Consider the following 15,911-nt stretch of genomic DNA (forward strand, 5'->3'; position numbering starts at 1 on the left):
CACTCATAGAACCTGTTCAGAGGACCAGTGATACCTGGTGACCTGTGGGTCTTGGTTCATGTTCTGTGTCAGAATGGGGTTCTTCAAAGAACAGCAATGGAGTTAGGTACAGGAGAAAACTGATGTCCTTGGGAAGGCCTGCTAGCTAACAGGAAAAAATCCTGACTTAACCCAAGACAGAAATTCTTCCCTTATTTTCCAAGGGGAAGGAACAAAAGTATAGGATTTTTTTTATTATTCATTTATTTTTTAATTCATGCAGCTAGTATTCTTCCAAAGAGGGGGTGAAAAAACAGCTAGAAATGTCTCAAAGCACACCTGCTACACCTCCACTGAGTTCTACATTGGTTTGTCTCAGAAGGAGTTAATTGATCAGGCCCTTAAAATATTTGGTTTGTATTTGAGTACCTCTATGTGCTGTATTTTGAAGAACAATTTCTGTAGGAGGATTTGCATGCATTATTGTAGTAAATGGAAACTCCCATTGAGAAACTGAGCATGAGTATTATTTCACCTAAAAGTCTATTGTTAATAGCTGCATAATATATTTATTGAAAAAGATTTTAAATAAGCTAATTCAGTGAGCAGTTGATAGCAATTATGTGACTTCCCCATGCTGAACACAAGCCTTCAAACAGAGAATAGATCAAAACAAGGAAGCTCTTTGTTTTTCCTACTCATGAAGTCCCAAGCCACCTATGTTCAAATGACACATTCTCTATTCTGCCTACAGAGGATTTAACTGAAAGAAAGTTATTCCCTACCCAAAGATCAAATTAAGTCTATTCAGGAAACAAAGTTAGAAACTGAATTTCAAATAATTTAATTACACTATATAATTACTTTACAGGATCCATAAAGTATTCATTAAACAATAGTAATTCCTACCTGATTCCCACTATGACACACATTATGCCTTTGAAACATAAAAGAGTTTAAATTCTTTCTTTTACTGAGCTAATGAAAATGTTAAATTACACTAGCAAGAGCCAACTGAGCAATTGAAACAACCATTTCAAACAGATGATCTGGGATGATACAGTATGTTTCAAGGTGGGAAAACATTATTAAATAAATTGCTAGGGCATGAATGCAACACCCAGCAGTTAAACTCAGCGGGCCATAAATGATTCTAACTATGATTTCAGCATTATTAATGTGTTCATCTATCTCTCCAAAACAGTCACTGCAAATATGGATAAATTTTTGAAGACAACTATTCTATAACAGAAAGAAGTCTCACGTTGTCATTTAGTTACCATATACATTCATAGAATTATTATTTGTCATTTAAATAACCACTGATTAAAACAAACAGAAAAAATATATATAAACCTGTGTCATCTTTAGTTGCTATTTTGTTGTTCTGGTTCACTGCGCATTTAATTAAGATTAGGAAACCCAGTCTGCATTCTGTAGTCCCCATAGTTTCAGTGGAAATGCCAGTTGGAAGTATACTGCAACAACATTGCCTTTTTCCATCAAAATTAACACCAGTCTCAATCCCTTCACAATATGAGAGTTAAGCCTGCATACATTTCTCAAAAGGAATTACAGGGTAGTTCTTCTTACGTGAAGTAATGACATGTCAGCACTGCAAAACGCACTTAGGCAATGGCTGTCACTAATTATATCTGGATTTGTAGTCCGTCAGCACTGAGGTTCGACTCACTCGGCCCACTCTGGGGCAGAGCACTGCAACAACCAGGCTGGGCTGCTCTCAGGACCTGAGCTTGTATCTTACTCAGGACTCCAGCGATCACTACATTTGTATCAGCAAGATGGGACAGTGCAGATATACTCATAGAAAGCATGACTCTGTTTCTCAGGGTCTAGGCTGCTTGGCTCTCATCTTTGACACCCATCTCTTCTGTGAACGCAAGCTATTCACTCTCACTATTTTTAACTTCCCCATATCAGAGAAACTATGATTTCAGTTTGTCCAACTTGTTGATATGGACTTCCAACCACCAGGGCTACCTCCTGTTGGGCACATTTACTTAAATTTAAAACCAGGGACTCTGGTTGTGGTCGTAAAGCATTTCACATCTGTCCTGCTTTACGTATGAATTCAATTTACAATACCACCCCCACCCAGGGTCTTGAGAAACACTTCTCGTGATCACTGTCATATTGATATTGAAAACTGCCTTTATGAGCAGATGGGCAATTCCAGCTGGCTTTGGAGTTCCACCCTCTCCTGCTATGCACGCAAGAGAGGTTCCCATTTTTAGCTGGCTTAATTTAATTGTAAATGTTGCTACACCACCTTTAAGCAGTTCATGGCAGAGAGTCCCGAGTCAGCTCATGGCCCTCTGGGCATTCCTGCTCTACGAATTATAAAAGCTATTATCAGTATGACAGACCAAGGTTTTCAGTAAGAACCAGTGACTGCCACAGAAATTGCACACAATTGCCCAGGCAGCCCCCCAGTCAAACAGATACCATCTATAGGAACACACCAGTGCCTCCCCTCTATTATCTGTGGAATGAAATGAACAAATTTAGAGCAGATGCATTTGCAAGGAAAAAGCTCTTTGTGTGATCTGAGAAACTTTACACTTTTTTTTTTTTTTTTAAATTAATTAGTAGCCAGTCCAATCACTAGAAAAAAAAAAAAAAAGGAAGAGTGCGACCATTTCAGAGAATCCACAATGTTTTTCCAGGTGTTTTAGGCATACTCTCAGACACAACACTGAGTGACAAAGAAAGGGCAGAGCTATTCTGAGAGCTGGATGAGACATGAAATTTCTTTATGTCCAACAGAGAATTTTTTATTTCCAAAAGATCATGTGTGTGCCAGAGGCATTCAAAAGAACTTAAGTGAATTGGAAGAAACTGTCAGGTTTCTAGGTACCTTTCTTGCAGGTTGCTCTGGATATCCCATTCAGTTTGTCCAGTATCATGTAACAATATTTTGACCCATAAGAAAATCTAATGGGACTTATTCTCATAATAATTGTTTTAGTTCCCCTCTTCAAATTGATGAATTGCTGATGAGGTGGTGGCCAGATCCATAATACTTAACACACACAGCTGTGTGTTTTGCAGGAACAAAACTAACCAAGAAACTCAAAAAAAAAAAGAAAAAAAAAAAAAAAAGGCAAAGAACTGCCAAAAAAATGCAAAATACCTGCCAAAGAACACAAACACAAAAAACAACTCATCAAAGAACACCACTGTGACAGAGTGAAAAAAGTACAAAAAAAAAAAAGCCAGAACACCTGCCAAAATGCCATAAATGCCAAAACCCACCAAAAATTCAGAAAAAGTAACATTTCCAAGAACTCAAAGACCCAAAAATGCCAAAATCCCATGGCCCCACAAAATCCCATACTTTATTGCAAAAATGAAAAAGAAAAACCTTCCAAAAGTGTAAAAAAAAAAATCGTCCCCCAAAATGGCAAGAAACCACACCATAAATTCAAGAACCAACCAAAAAAAAAAAAAAAAAAAGAGCAATGAAATCCCCAAAATGCAAGAAAATCCTGCTAAAAAACACAAGAAATGCTCATCAAAATAAATAAATAAATAAAAATAAAAATAAAGCATGACAAAAGCAAACTATGGTCATTCCTGTTTATTTGTGTTAAGTTGCTCCATGTGAATCTTGAGCAGGGTTACACTAGGCTCCATGAATATCCATGGAGCCACCTCTGCCACAGATAATTCAGTCTTATGTAGAAAAACCACCTTTATTCCTATTTCATATACAGCCTGGAAAGAAGCAATGACTGACTCAAGGACACAGATAGAAACCTTCTGAGTTCAAGACACCCCCTCCCCACCCACAAAAAACAGAAAATCTACTGAAAAACATTTAAACTCAACTAATCTAAACATATCCCACCGCAGAGTAAACTAAGACTGCAGCACATCATCAAAGAAGTAGAGCCAGCGTGAGCATGACTTTCTGGAGGCAACCTTCACACTACCAGCTGTCAATGACATTTTTGCAAGTTGAAAACACCGTAGTAAGTTTCCAAGGAAAGGGATGGCAATAAACAAAAATAAGTGGTTATGAAATCTTTTTTGCCATTAACCATTTAAATTTTCATAAAACTGGAGATTCTCCTAAGCTTCTGTATTTCAGTTAGGCTGGACTTGAAACTTTCCCTCCATCTGTATCAGAGGGTAGGCAATAGACATTACTGCAATATAAATGACAAATATTAGTAACTGGAAAGTTTATAGTGCTGCAACATATTTCTAAATATTCTTGTTTGTAGCAGGACAGGAATACACAAACATTTCGCAAGCCCTGGAGGAAAAATTTCTAGTACGGAAGAAATCAATATAATATGTTTATCATGTAATTTACCACAGTAAATTAGCCAAGCTATGAGCAGGGATATTATTTAGATCAAGACTGTTGCTTTTGCATTTTTGTTTCTTCACCTAATTTATTCTGGTTATTCTATATCTGTGCAAATGTCTACCTAATTATGCAGGCTCATAATTTGACTAAAACAGCAAAGCAACAGTAAGAATCTATTACTAATGATGTGAAAGATTGCTCTCTGTCTATATTTATTGTTTAATTCCCTGTGCATTAGTTCTTCAGCATGTCTAGAAAGAAGCATTCATATGATGGGTAGTGCTATGAGTTGGTCTGCAGGCAGATTTGTATTTCAGCAGCATGAAAGTGATCTACAGACACCCTGTGCTCTGTACCGAAAGATCATTTAGAAAAATATATTGTAGCTTACGCACTGTTTAACCCTAAGATATTTTGAATGAAATAATTCACTCTGAATTCAATTATAAGCAGAGCACCACCTTCTCTTTACATAAAACTTTCATAGTGACCTTAAGAAATGGCAAAACAGAACCATTTCCAAATAAATTAACTTGCTATTGATTTCTTACACATGAGACTATGAGGTCACCAGCAGCGTTTTCTGAGTAAGAAGCTAAAGGATATTTTACTTTCTGGTTTGTATTAGGACTAGCAGTGAAGTTCTTACAGAGCCAAGGGGCACTTGCTATCGACCATTTTGATATTTGATATCAACCACTGCTATGAGTTGGACTCGATGATCCTCGTGGATCCCTTCCAACTTGGGATATTCTGTGAGCACAGAATATCCCAAGTGGCCACCATCACCTGAGGCAGATGGCTCTGTGGAGGTGTCCCTGGAGCGCATCGCATGCAAGGTAAGGAGAAGCAGCTTAATGTTTATAGAGAAAGATTAGGCTGAAGTGGTAATTCCTGCAGACTGATAGCAAGCTGCTGGTTAATTAAGACAGCTGATCCTCTGTAGTTTTTTAAACCAGGATAATTTGGTTGTATATCTAAGCCTAAGAAGATCTTTCACCATTCTGTCCCATATCAACTACAGTAGAAGAAATATATATGTTTCAAAACTGCCTGAAGGATAAGTAAACTTTCTAGAACGTAGCCCTGAAATTTCACAGATGTTGCATCCACTGGCCCATCTGCCCTTACAGTAGTAAATGGAATAGCTTATCTGTACAAATTGCTAAAGTGTGCTTTTATGCATCATACCAGAAGCCTTGGACTTCCATGGCACTGGCTTAGCACAGAATATCTGCAGTCTCCTGGGCTTCACTCACCATCCCTTCCCAGCAAGACAAGACAACAAACAAGAAATGGATTTCTCCAGGCCTCTGCCTCTTTTCAGAGGTAGAACTGCTGTCAGCATCCCTTCAAGTTGTTGCACACCAGAAGGCAAATACTGTCATGGTGGATACTCTGTTCTCTGTTTTGGGAAGGAAAGGGGGGCAGGGAATCAAGCAAGTCATTTAAGGGCACTGTGGTTTAGATCCCACAGCGAGCATATTGCTATCCATCACTATCAGCTGATTCCTACAGATATGATTCAGACATCCAGCAGACATGTAATCAAGAGCCGATCACACATCCTAGGATTCATTTTAGCTGATGTGTCTCAGAATCAAAATCTGCGATCTGAGCAAAGAAATCTTTAGCTGTAGCTTCTAGGCTCTAACTCCCACCACCAGCTGTGGTTCAGAAGCATGCAGCCTCCCAGTCCCAGCCGTGTACAGACTGTCTCTATTGATTGAGGGTTCTTAGTTTAGAAACTTCCTCCTGCACACCAGCCAATAATCTGTCTGCCAGTGTCTCAGTCATGCCTCGCTTCCTTGGGATCATGTTCTCAGACTGCAAGCTTCTGCTGTGACAAAAATGCTTAATTTGAACACTGGATGACTAAATACTAACTATAAAATACTAATGAATGCAGAGAATTTTGTAACACTGGTTTAGAGAATAAGCTCTTAAGGCTAGATGTTTATTTAAAGTTTCCAAATCTGTTCTATCATCTTGTTCTAGAGGGGAATCCACTGTACTAGAGATTTCTTTTAAAATGTCAAGGCCTTTAGCTATCCAGCTGGAAGTCTTTAAACACACACATCAACTGCACGAAGCACTAGTAACTCAAACGTAACTAACTCAGAAGCCAGTAGCTCTGGCTTTTAAATTAAAGAGAGTGAATAAAGTAACTTTGAGCAATTCAAAGTCATTACAGATGCTTTTCCTCCCTATCACTCAACAGAGAAGCCTGATCAAGGTGCCTAACTTACCCACTTGTACTAGTGGTTCTCAATACTGCCCAAGATTGCTCAGTTCATGTGATAACCGACTACCACCAGAACCCCAAAAGCATCAAAAACCAGAAACATTTTTCTGGTGACAGCCAATTTCCAGAAAACAAGCTCAGACATTTAGGTACTACTTTTCCTTTTTTTTTTTTTTTTTTAAACAATGGATTTGTCTGTCTATTCCCTTTTCTTGAAATCCTGACATGACAAAACATACATAATTAGCAACACAACAGCAGTCTCTTTAGGGGAGCTTTCCTTTTATTTTGAACTAAAACCAAATATAAAGAATTTTCATTTTATATATATCTAAAATAAAGAAACCCTGTGAAGTTTAGCTAGTAGACGTTTGCTGTGCTTTCAGTCATTCAAGTCAAGATCATCTAGCAGCTATTTGTATGCATACTCTCCCCAGACTGAGTTGGTTTTGTCTCTGTTGATCTTTCCTGTTTGAACATACTTGTGCTCATAATACCTCTCCAAGGGTAGCAGCAGAGTTATTTCTAGCAGAATAATTTCCTATTATTATGATTTAACTGGTGGGGGAAGAAAGAAAAGAAAGAAAAGAAAGAAAAGAAAGAAAAAAAAGAAAAGAAGATTGCAAGAATCTGAATCTTGACTGCATACATTCCACCACTGTCAGCAAGAAATAGGCTCACGTACATTAAGGTCTGACCAAAAGTCATTTTCAAAGGAGCACAGAGCTGACCAGCAAAACTCAGTTTTCCACATCCTAATGCAGTGCCCTAACCACTAGATTACATCTTTTGAACTCACTGTGCACAGTCAGGGATTCGATTTTCAGAAGCGAGAATTTGGTAGCTGTTCTTTTCCACTGCTTAGAAGAAACTTGGTTCCATCAGGTTAGATCAGTGACTTGGAGATATAACAGAGAAAGAGAGACAGTATCTTCATGAAAACTTAAAAGGATCTGAGGGACTTGAATCAGGAGAATAACACCTTTGCCCACTCTATTTCACACACAGTCTGACAGGGAGACCTTGAGATAACAACTGTAGGAAATAGCCATGATTTCTGATTCCTCCCTAAACTCCTAGTTATTCTTCTTCCATGGAAATCCTTGATCTAGCTCCCTAAGATTAGTGCAGAGGAATATTCACAGGAATAGTGCCATCCATACATGCTAGGGCAGATCCTCAATGCAATTTCATTTAAAAACAAGTAGCTATAAGATTGCATGTAACAGAAAAACAGAGCACTGCTGTATTTTGTTAATATAAAGTTGTTTAGAAGCACACTTTAATACTCCACATAAAATTCACAGAAGCCACTGCTGAGTTAACACTTATTTAAAGCATTTTTAAAATGTGACTGAGACATGTTTGTTCATGTGGAACTTAAAATTATGTTAATGTTGCCATACTGGCCCCGCAACTGCACATGAGAGACCTGAACTGATCATGTGGGGCAAACTTCAAAGTGAGATGAGTCAGAATTGCTATCGTCCATAGGAGGGGTGCATGAAGCCTATATATGTATATATATGTGTGTGTGTGGATATTTACATATAATGTACATATTGTAAATATGCTTATATTACCTATATATATCTTTTACATTATATTGCATATATATATATGACTCCTAAAAAGAAAAGGGAATAGTAACACCACCTACGCACACACAAAATCAAACCCAAATAAACAACAGGGAGCACTGCACACTGAGTTAAATCCTGCTAGCACCTGTGATACAGTGAAATCTGCAAGCATAACAGCTTTCAAATAGATATTTTTCTTACATTAATTATATTGTGTAGCAAATGATACAGGTTCAAGATAGAATCACAGAATCACAGAATCTCTAGGTTGGAAGAGACCTCAAGATCATCGAGTCCAACCTCTGACCTAACACTAACAGTCCCCACTAAACCATATCCCTAAGTTCTACATCTAAACGTCTTTTGAAGACTTCCAGGGATGGTGACTCAACCACCTCCCTGGGCAGCCTGTTCCAATGTCTAACAACCCTTTCAGTAAAGAAATTCTTCCTAACATCTAACCTAAAACTCCCCTGGCGCAACTTTAGCCCATTCCCCCTCGTCCTGTCACCAGGCACATGGGAGAACAGGCCAACCCCCATCTCGCTAGAGCCTCCTTTAATATACTTATACAGAGTGATAAGGTCACCCCTGAGCCTCCTTTTCTCTAGGCTGAACAAGCCCAGCTCCCTCAGCCGCTCCTCATAGGACTTGCTCTCCAGGCCCCTCACCAGCTTCGTCGCCCTTCTCTGGACCCGCTCAAGCACCTCGATGTCCTTCTTGTAGCGAGGGGCCCAGAACTGAACACAGTACTCGAGGTGCGGCCTCACCAGAGCCGAGTACAGGGGGACGATCACCTCCCTAGCCCTGCTGGTCACAGTGTTTCTGATACAAGCCAGGATGCCGTTGGCCTTCTTGGCCACCTGAGCACACTGCTGGCTCATATTCAGCCGACTGTCCACCATCACTCCCAGGTCCTTCTCTGCCTGGCAGCTCTCCAGCCATTCCTCTCCCAGCCTGTAGCTCTTCTTGGGGTTATTGCGCCCCAGGTGCAGGACCCGGCACTTGGCCTTGTTAAACTTCATACAGTTGACCTCAGCCCATCGGTGCAGCCTATCCAGATCCTCCTGCAGAGCCTTCCTACCCTCAAGCAGATCGACACACGCACCTAGCTTGGTGTCATCTGCAAACTTACTGAGGGTGCACTCAATGCCCTCATCCAGATCATTGATGAAGATGTTAAAGAGGACCGGCCCCAGCACCGAGCCCTGGGGGACGCCACTAGTGACTGGCCTCCAACTGGACTTGGCTCCATTCACCACAACTCTCTGGGCCCGGCTATCCAGCCAGTTTCTAACCCAACGAAGCGTGCGCCAGTCCAAGCCAAGAGCAGCCAGTTTCTTGAGGAGAATGCTGTGGGAAACGGTGTCAAAAGCCTTGCTGAAGTCAAGGTAGACCACATCCACAGCCTTTCCCTCGTCCACCCAGCGCGTCACTTTGTCGTAGAAGGAGATCAGGTTCGTCAAGCAGGATCTGCCTTCCATAAACCCATGCTGACTGGGCCTGATCGCCTGCTTGCCCTTCAAGTGCCGCATGATGACTCCCAAGAGGATCTGCTCCATGAGCTTCCCTGGTACTGAGGTCAAACTGACCGGCCTGTAGTTCCCCGGGTCTGCCCTCCGGCCCTTCTTGTAGATGGGCGTCACGTTTGCTAGCCGCCAGTCAGCTGGGACCTCCCCCGATAGCCAGGACTGCTGATAAATGATGGATAGGGGCTTGGCCAGCTCCTCTGCCAGTTCTCTCAGTACTCTTGGGTGGATCCCATCCGGCCCCATCGACTTGTGCACATCCAAGTGCCGTAGCAGGTCACCAACCAGTTCTTCGTGGATGGTGAGGGCCACATCCTGCTCCCCGTCCCCTTCCACCAGTTCTGGGTACTGGGTATCCAGAGAGCAACCGGTTTTACCACTAAAGACTGAGGCAAAGAAGGCATTGAGCACCTCCGCCTTTTCCTCATCTCTTGTAACTAAGTTTCCCCCCGCATCCAGTAAAGGATGGAGATTCTCCTTAGTCCTCCTTTTTGTGTTGATGTATTTATAAAAGCGTTTTTTGTTATCTTTAACGGCAGTAGCCAGCTTGAGCTCCAGATGAGCTTTGGCCTTCCTAATTTTGTCCCTGCACAGCCTCGCTACATCCTTATAGTCCTCCCTAGTGGCCTGCCCAATTTTCCAAAGATTATAAACCCTCTTTTTCCTCCTAAGCTCAAGCCACAATTCTCTGTTGAGCCAGGCTGGTCGTCTTCCCCGGTGGCTCATCTTTGGGCACATGGGGATAGACCGCTCCTGCGCCATTAGGATTTGCCTCTTGAATAGCACCCAGCCTTCCTGAACCCCTCTGCCCTTCAGAACCGCCTCCCATGGGACTCCACCAACCAGTGTCCTGAGCAGCCTAAAGTCAGCCCTCCGAAAGTCCAATACAGTGGTTTTACTGGTTCCCTTCCTGGCCCCGCCAAGAATAGAGAACTCCACCATTTCGTGGTCACTCTGCCCAAGACTGTTCCCGACAATCACATCCTCCACCAGTCCTTCTCTGTTTGTGAAGAGAAGGTCTAGCAGGGCACCACCCCTGGTAGGTTCACTAATCAGCTGCGTCAGGAAGCTATCTTCCACTTTCTCCAGAAACCTCCTAGACTGCTTCCTCTGGGCTGTGTTGTGCTTCCAGGATATGTCAGGGAAGTTGAAGTCCCCCACGAGTACAAGCGCCGACGATTTCGCAACTTCTGTCAGCTGCCTGTAGAACTCCTCATCCGTCTCCTCATCCTGGTTCGGCGGTCTATAGCAGACCCCGACCAGGACACTAGCCTTGTTGTCCCTGCCGATCCTAACCCAAAGGGACTCGATCTTGTCATTCCTAGCCTCGAGTTCTACAACATCGAAAGACTCTCTAATATAGAGAGCCACACCGCCACCCCTTCCATGCTGCCTGTCCCTTCTGAAGAGCCTATAGCCAGGCATCGCAGCACTCCAGTCATGAGACTGGTCCCACCACGTTTCCGTGATGGCAACCAAGTCGTAGCCTGCCCGCTGCACGATGGCTTCCAGCTCCTCCTGTTTGTTACCCATGCTGCGTGCATTGGTGTAGATGCACTTCAGCTGGGCCTTTACCTTATCCTCCGGCCTTGCCACTGCTCCCCCTGGTACAGCCCCAACAGTCCTCGCTCCAGCCCCATCCCCCTTCTTACCTAGTTTAAAGCCCTATCAATGAGCCCCGCCAGCTCCTGGCCCAGGATCCTTTTTCCCCTAAAGGATAGGGACCCGTCTACGGCCACCAGACCAGGTGCTGAGTAAACTGCCCCATGGTCGAAAAACCCAAGAGTTACCCTTGTTACCGCTATTTGCAGTGGATTTAGGTCCAGCAGTTGGGAGGATGTGCCACATATCAGAATGACTGCCAGCCTGTATAAATTACTTCAGGACAAGGATGGCACCCCAGAATTACCAAGTGAGCCATGTCAAACTGTTGCTCAGGCTTCAGAGAGAGAGGTGGAAATTTCTCAAGGTCTGAAACTCAGTTGTTATACATCAGACAACTCATCCTGCATAAACATTTATAATGTTGTTAATTATATATACTTTGAGGGATTTAACGCATAAACACAATATATGCAATATGCATATAATTTAATATACACAAACAAATGTAAACATAACATACATACGTGCATATGTATATATATAGAAGAGAAAGATACCTAAAATGAAGTTCACATGCAGACATGGAGCGCACTTTGAAATCAGGGACACTGGTTGATTAAAACAAGAGTTCAGAAAGACAAACCTTTTGACGATCATCTTAAAAATGGCATTCTGGAATTTACCAATATTTTCCACCTATTAAATGTATGATTTCTTTCAAAACTGACAAATGAACCTAAGGGACATATGAACCATAAGAAGGGATTTGAGAAGTTCTACTTTGAATTGCCCTACATTCTACTAAATACTTCCCTTTGCATGGCATTTGTCCCTGATATTGGAGACTATGGGTTGTCCAAAACAAGGTTCTGGGATGATTACTTCCAAATTCAGAAGATTTAATTATCTCATTATGGAAATTAAGCATCATCTGATAACTAATCCTGCTGCATCTTATTATAAAACATAATCAAAAGCAGACACAGTATGATATTAAATACAAATTAGCATTAGAATAATGTAAATGCTAAGAAATAACCTTCATGTAAATAAAGATTTAAAACTGCATAATACTAGAGGAGCTATTGTGAAGCCACACACAAATACGTAATTACAGATATGTTGCAGAATGTACATTATATTATCATTGCATTATAATGTGGCCATTGGGGTCCAGAATTTACAGCTGTATTACAAAAAGGGCTCCTTCTAGTGGGTAGTGGAAAGAATAACTGAGTAAGAACATCGTGGCAAAGTTTAATTGAAATCTTATTAATACTTCTATGCATCATGGTTCAATTCATTCAATTTATAACAGATAAAATTTAAGACATTATAATTTTTAAATTAATAAAATAATCCCCAATCTCCACAGCAAGCTGACTCTTTATCTGCTGCTTTTCATTTTATAAAGCTTTAGTCTCCATGGGTATGGAGATTCTGTGCAGAAGTTAGCAATCAGTGCTCATCTCTCTCCAGAGATACTTATCTGGTCTATCTCATGAAATTTTTTTATTATTTTACACTATGTATAGATAAACTTGGCTTACAGCAAAATTCTCACAATCACGGCATCCTTTTGAACATTTCTCTAGCTTGTTTATTGACAAGGAAATAGAGATCTCTTTTCTTCTTTGACCTAATTACAAATAATTATCCCCTGGGGTACAAGGTTAGCAGCAGGCATACGTGGGAATGGTCACTTTCCTGCATTATCCACTAACACAAAAATACACATCCTGATTATTTATGATGGCCAGCTTCCTGCAGTATTTTATCTCATGATTATATATGGCTTAAAGATATTTTGCCTTTGGGACCCATACGGTTGTGGAATAACATATATTTTTTAAATATATAAATTAAGTGATAAGGCTCTGTGTAGAGACGGACTTTTACTACTCTGTGTTTCCAGGGGTGGGATGTGCACAGAAAGATCCTCCACAGCTCAACATTCCTCACACTCCTTGGCCACACTTGGTGGGAACAGACGCCCTGTGAGCTGTGCCAGGATGTGGAGGTGCAGCAGAACAGCCCATCAAGGTGCCTTGCTACTTCCTCAGATGCACAGAAAGACTTGATGCAGGTCTGGCTGCACAGACTATGACTGACATCAAAAGGAAATGGGGTGTAGCAGAAAACAAACTTCAGAGAGACTGGGAAGAGGCCCCCATCCTAACAGCTCCTTTTAGGGATCACAAGAACTGGTTATGTGGCTAAGCCAATGTGATCCTAACAGTCCCATCAAAATGAAATTCAGTCAAGAACAAGTGACTGAAGGTCACGGCAAGAAAAACTGAGCAGACTTCTGCTCTCATACATACCAGTAGCTATATGCATATTTTGGATGCCTAAGAATAACAGTGCAGCAGTGATTGCCTCACCCCACTTAAGCTTATATTCTTTTTTAGTCTACCTGACCATAGTCTGTGAAGGCTGCGATTGCAGATCTGAAGTTGTTATGTGAAAATCTGGTTTTGAAAGATTTTTCAGTGATCTGTAGACTGACAGACAAAACACACCGAAGTATGAATAGGACTCATTCAATCCATTCCTGGTTCTACTCTAATGCTGCAGAGAGATGGTAACTATTTGCTGGCACAAATGTGTAACATAAAATCTGCTCTAGCCATTTGCAATGGCAAATGTTTGTCCCCCAGATGTCTACAGAAAATTATCTTTAGCCTCCTAAGCAAAAAAAGAGGCATTTTTGGAAAATTTTTGGATATTTCACATGTAGCTTAAACATCATTGAAATGACCTCTAAATATAACTACGTTAACTACCAAATATACCTTAAACTGAAGAATTTTGAAAAACATGAGATTTTGTTTTATTTCTTTGGTACTGTACATCTGTCATGTCAGGGACCAAAAAGGGGGTTATTAGAATACTATTAACTTGAGAACTCATCTTGAGAGCTTCAATCCACTGTGGTATACTGTACCAATGCTTATAGAGAGAACGTTTTTATTTCACAGTCCATTGAGTCAATGGATGGAGCTGTCTCAGTCTGCTGGGTTAATGTGGGTGCTTCTGATACACAGTAAATGCATTTACGGTATTAAAGAGCATCACTAATTTTTTTATAAAAAAATACATGAAAAGTTCCATATTCTGAATAATATCTTGGCAAAATAAAACAAGTCAATTATTTGTTTTTCAGAATAAGAAAAACAGTTAGTTCATACTGTAAATTATTTGCTAGCTTTGCCACCAAGATTTAAAAGGGAAAAATAAATTTATTTTTCTGAAGTTATGATAGCCCAGAGAGCATGTTTGAAAGGTCAGTACTGCACATATCAATTCATATGAGGGATAATTATACACACAAGTAGCTCTGCATTTATGACGGATTATATTCATTAGTAATGTTTTTCAAGGTCAAGTTGTTGCTAGTTGAGACTGAACAATTTTAAATTTCAAAAGAGGCAAGAAGTTCCTGCAACTGCAGAAAAAAAAAAAAAAAAAAAGATGTTTTGTGAGGTGTCCAGTCACACCCATGTTCTGTGCAAAAGAGGTTACACCATTAAAAAGAGGTTTTCGGAATAAAACTGTTGAACAGAATTCTAGCATGGCTAGCACAAATGGTGCTGTTTTAATGTTAGACCTTTTTCAGAGTCCTGATAACTCAATGATGATTCCATTTAATTCATGAAGCATGTGAAAGCCTTGAAGGGCTGGCAGTCTCACAAGAGACACTTCATTGGCGTTTGTTATCTGCTGTTTTGCTGACTCTTACTTTAGGAAACTTTAATACAATATGATAGAGGTTACAGACAGAAGTTCCACTGACTTTCCTTGTGAAAGAAGGCAGATTGAAATCAAGACAAATAGCAGCTGTCTAGTACTTAATAAAATAATATACCTTTATGAAGGAAGACTCATAATTTGCATGAGGACAAAGGAAAAAATAGAGAAATTTGTATGTACTATGAAATTTGTGTCAAAGTGTCATTTGGTTATTTATATTCTAAGCATCACCAGTTGGAAAAATATTTAACCTTTGTCCACTGACAGAATTATTTATTTTTGACATTATTCAAAGACTTAATCAACTGGGAATAATGTGCAAAATCTTCATATGATGTCTTAGCACAGTATTATTTCATACTTATTATAGATCCTTCTTAAATCCTTACATTTAATGAAACCATTATAATAAAATAAACATTTCTAAAAAACAGATTAGAGATCTTGTAATATTTTTAATTTACTCACGCATATTTTCAGTCCAAATACACACCTAATGGTTAATTAAGTCCTGAGAACATTGCAGTTTTCCAAACAGTAAAATTATTTTGAAGAGCTGGGTTATTTTCTTTGATACAGGTAATTATTAGCACTAAAGCTACAAAGAGAGCCTTAACTTTATTGGACTTCACTAACACCTGCACAGAAAGCATCATTGCTGATACTGACTGATGTAAAGACTCCCTGGCTAGTGTCCACAGAGGCTTCTACAAATTAGGTAGTCCCTACAGGTGCCAATGCCAAGTTCTCCCTCCACTAACAGACATCTTACAGGCCTGAAAGAAAGAGCAAAGGGGTCCATAGAAGAAGGCAGATCTCCAACACTTGGCTGAAAAAGCCATCAGCTAGTGTATCTAAGTCCAAGCTAGGTATTTTTG

At 40.4% G+C, this 15,911-nt stretch overlaps 1 long non-coding RNA gene across 6 annotated transcripts in view; it reads right to left on the reverse strand.

The window, feature by feature from the left end:
- Positions 1 to 15,911, reverse strand: part of LOC110352364 (uncharacterized) — a 285,853-nt gene that overhangs the window by 90,712 nt on the left and 179,230 nt on the right. Inside the window, exon 4 of one of the 6 annotated variants that reach the window (XR_005268232.2) lies at positions 14,165 to 14,728. The exons of the other annotated variants lie outside the window; for them this stretch is intronic. This is a non-coding gene — a long non-coding RNA (uncharacterized lncRNA). Of the gene's footprint in view, positions 1 to 14,164; positions 14,729 to 15,911 lie in introns of those variants that run through there. 6 annotated transcript variants of the gene reach the window in all.

This window comes from Anas platyrhynchos, chromosome 10, assembly GCF_047663525.1.
Source record: "Anas platyrhynchos isolate ZD024472 breed Pekin duck chromosome 10, IASCAAS_PekinDuck_T2T, whole genome shotgun sequence".
In the NCBI taxonomy this organism is placed as follows: domain Eukaryota; kingdom Metazoa; phylum Chordata; class Aves; order Anseriformes; family Anatidae; genus Anas; species Anas platyrhynchos.